At 36.7% G+C, this 4,242-nt stretch overlaps 1 long non-coding RNA gene across 1 annotated transcript; it reads right to left on the reverse strand.

Moving 5' to 3' along the window:
• Positions 1-1,043: 1,043 nt before the first annotated feature.
• Positions 1,044-2,509, reverse strand: LOC148131293 (uncharacterized). The gene is made up of 3 exons (XR_015748348.1): positions 2,419-2,509; positions 1,959-2,023; positions 1,044-1,530 (listed from the first exon to the last, which is right to left on the reverse strand). It is a non-coding gene; the product is annotated as an uncharacterized LOC148131293 (long non-coding RNA).
• Positions 2,510-4,242: the final 1,733 nt, after the last annotated feature.

The raw sequence follows: 4,242 nt of genomic DNA on the forward strand, positions 1-4,242 counted from the left end.
TAGAGAGTAGGTTGTTTGTCTCTAAGTGGAGGATAATAGATTGGTTAATAATTGATTCCATTACTTTACAGGTAACACAGCATAAAGAGATTGGTCTGTAATTTTCAACTAGGTTGGGGTCTCCCTTTTTGAAGATGGGGATGACTGTGGCCAGTGACCATAGTTTTGGCAAGGAGCTGGTCCTGAAGGATTTTTCAAAGATTGTGCTTTGAGGTTCAGCTATGGCAGTGTATAGCTTTTTTAAGAAGTAGGCACGTATTTCATCCGGTCCAATAGATAGAGATGGTTTTAGATTGAGTAGTGCTTTTTCAACATTGTCTTCTGTAAAATCGATATGTATTATATTATTGTAGTTGTCAGTGGTTCGACTAGGAAATACTGGGCATGATCCATTCCTGTTTACAAATACTGAGCCAAAGAATGTGTTAAAGAGGTTTGCTTTAAATTAGGAGATAATTAGAGATACTTCCGGTGGCAAGGCAAGGACGGTCAGAGGGGCAGAAATCCGCTTGCGATTCTAGCCATCCTTTTCTTGAGTTTGGTGCGATCTTTCGGGGTGCTCGAGTCTTGGAGAGACCTGTGCCAGTGTGGGGGAACCTCGGGCTGCAGTGTGGGGAAAGTAACCCCCCTGCAACGAAGAGGAAGCCCTCCAGAGCCCAACGATCAAGAACAGCCTCCTGTCAATGGAGGCTCCGAAGTCCGGACTGCCACCGATGGGAAGGAAAGAGTGAGTGAAAGTTTGCAAGCTCGCAGGGAAAGAGAGTCGTGGTTAAAGACAGTGGCAGAGAAGATATTTGACTGACAATAGACTGATTTCAGGCTGTTAAATATGTGCGAATGCCTGCTGTGAGCTCTAAGAGAAAGCGGCTACAAAAGAATTGGTCTAATGAAAGTGAAAGAGCTTGGCAGGCAGAAGAGAGTCCGAAATAAAAAAGAAGTAAAGAGAAGTTTGGAAGTCTGAAGAACAGCACGGGTGGGGGTGGGGATTAAAAAGACTCTATTATCACTAATATTTGGATTGAAGCTATTAAATCAGAGCCAGAAGCAGAACGAAGCCGATCGGGGAAAAGACAGAGTGGCGCCATAGGCGGTATCCAGAACGCTGAAGTGGCTACAACAAAGTAACAGATCTAACTGTCTGAAGGGACACAATCTAATCTATAAACTCTGGGAAAATTGAGAACCGCTCCTAGCAGAGGAGACAGTTCCTTTCTCTATTTGAAGGAGATCAGAACAATTGATTTAAAGAACACTAAAATATAAGTAAAAGAGGAAGTCCTTAAACAAGTGGGAACATTGCTTACTGGCAGCTGTAACTCAGCAAATCTTCATTTGCCATTTCTAGTGTGCTCGAAGTAGAAGCTTCCAAAGTGAAAAGCAGAAACAAAAACTCTTGTCTTTGGAATTTTCTTTTCTCTTTTCCTCTACCCTTTTCTGTGTGTACATACTTACTAAAATAGCCTCTCTTCTTTCTTACTTGTTGATGGTATGCTATGTTGAAATATGCTTGCTTTTTTTCTCTGATTTCCTCTTGATAAATATGTACATTTAGTAAAGAAATATTAGAGTGTTAAAATATTGGATTAATTAATTTAGTTAAGTTATTATTAATAGAGATAGTTATAATTTGAATGGGAATATAGGGGAGACAGTAAGAATATTAAGCATTAGTTATTTAACAATCTTAGAGCTCTCTAGACCAATATTATATTTCATTGTGTGGGTGTATCTGTGAATGTAATATATTGTGTAGTTAAGGTTACTTTATATTGAAGTTAAACTAGAGAAAAATATATACACTTTACTAATTAGTTAAGAATATAGCTACTTAATAGATTGATAGATCTTGGTCAATTTTAGTTACAGAACTAAGAATACTGAATGCCAATTTGGAATAATATATTCAGCATTGTACAACAACAAAAACAAATTTTAAAGGAAATGACTACTACAACTACCACTGCTCTGAAATCTGGTAGGAAGGTTAATCCCACAATAATGACCACTTTGGCAACAACTTCACCTATGGCACAAAAAACAATAGAGGAAACACTACCAACAGAGAAGTCAACTAGCATCTCGAATGTGAATATTCAAGCAATGTTCCTAACCTTACAGGACTCATTGACAAGATTGCAAGAAACAATGATTAAAAACCACAGTGAAACAAGGGCAGATATCAATGAATAAATGGGGAAACTAAAGACAGAAATGAAAGCGGACATTTCCAAAGTAGAGGATAAAGTGGGGGTGTTGCAGCAGGCCTTGGAGAAAAACGAAGTTATAATAAAAGAAGTAGAGAAAAGAACCGAACAAACGGAAAGGGAATTAGAAAGGGTGGATGAAGATCTCAAAAGCATGAGCAAAGAAATGGAGGACTCCCTTGTCCTCCTAGAAATGGACAAGGCAGCAACTTACCTAAGATTCCAAAATGTGGCAGAATCAAAAGAAGAAGACCTGGAATACTTGATGGCAGAAATACTGGCCAGTTTATTGAAGATGGATAAAGATGAAATTCAAAAAAGTTTGATGAAGTCTACCGGGTCAACACAAACTATGCAAGATGCCACAAATGTTCCAGGGAAGTATACATACGATTCACTAGAAGATGTGTTCGAGACATGATATATAGAACCTCAAGAGATAAAACAATAACCTACAAAGAGAAAGAAATTGTGATTCTTAAACAGATACCGAGGAGAATAAGGGAACAAAGGCATGACTATAAATTTCTGGCAGCATATTTAAATCAAAAAAGAATTACATTTAAATGGCTTATTCCAGAAGGAATGTTAGTGTCGTGGAAAGAAATGAAAATCAAAATAGACACTATGGAAAAAGCCCAGGATTTTTACGAACGGATGGTGGGCCCACAGAAGCAAAGTAGTAGGGAGGAATTGGACACAAATTTTCAAGAAGAATACGGTGGACATAAAAATAGAACTGGAATGGTAGGAAACCAAGAGAATACCTATCCACAACAAAAGACAGAAGGAACCACATTAACACAAGCGCAAGAAGAGAGAGGAATTGTTACACGACAAAGAGCGAAACAAAACTAAATAGATGGGAGAAGAAAAAAAATTACTATCAATAAACATAAATGGTTTAAATTCGACAAGAGAAAAAGGATATTATCTAAATTAATTAAAATAATGCAGATATAATGTGCCTGAAAGAAACCCATATAAAGAAGAAAGATGAAATATATTTAGAATGCCCGAAATTAGGAAAGTTATTTACCACACCAGCAGATGAGGAGAAAAAGAAGGGAATCACAGTATATGTGAAAGAGGATTTGAAATCTGAGCTAATATTGTCGGACTTAGAAGGAAGGACTCTGGGTTTGCAGATCTGGATTAATGATATTCCAATTCTTTTAGTAGTAATATATGCCCCAAATGGAGACCAAAAAGAGTTTTTTAAACACCTATATAGAAAATCGGTTGAATTGCAAAAAAGAAATATTTGCATAGTAGGGGACTTCAACTCCATTGCTGATTTCCAAAATTATCATAGTAATGCCGGGAAGAATAAAAAGGGGAAGAGAGAGCTCCCCAAGATTTGTAGGGAAATGATGAAAGAGCTAAATCTGACAGATATATGGAGAAGATTACATCCTGAAAAAAGCCAATTTACATTTTATTTAAATCCCCACCAAACATGGACACGGATTGATATGGCATGGATGAGTGGGGAAATAGCAAACGAGACAAAAGAAGTGGAAATTTTGCGTAATGAATGGGCAGACCATAATCCAATACAGGTAATATGGAAGGGCAGGGTAAAACCAAAGAAAAGATGGACCTTAAACACTCAATTAATAAGAGAGAAAGAATACATTAATAAATTAAAGGAGGAATTGAATTTTTTTATAAAAGAAAATGATAATGGAGAAACCACGAAACAAAATGTCTGGGATACGATGAAGGCGGTTATAAGAGGCATAACAATCTCTTATAACGCCAAGAGAAACAAGGAAAAATATTTCCAACAAAACAAAGTACAACAAAGAATTAAGGAGCTAGAAACCCTTCTACAAAATAACCCAAAAGAACCCAAACTGCAAAATCAGATAAGTATAGCCAAACACAAACTGAATTTAATTGACCAAGAGAAAATGACTATGAATTTGAACTTAACCAGACAAACCTATTTTGAACATGCCAACAACCCAGGAAGATGGCTATCTTATAAATTAAAAAAAAAAGAAAGAGAAGAGATTGATATACCAGTTAATAG

The sequence above is a fragment of the Notechis scutatus genome, chromosome 3 (genome assembly GCF_049901735.1).
Source record: "Notechis scutatus isolate UNSWTSFEM ecotype Mainland chromosome 3, rNotScu1.2, whole genome shotgun sequence".
Taxonomy (NCBI): domain Eukaryota; kingdom Metazoa; phylum Chordata; class Lepidosauria; order Squamata; family Elapidae; genus Notechis; species Notechis scutatus.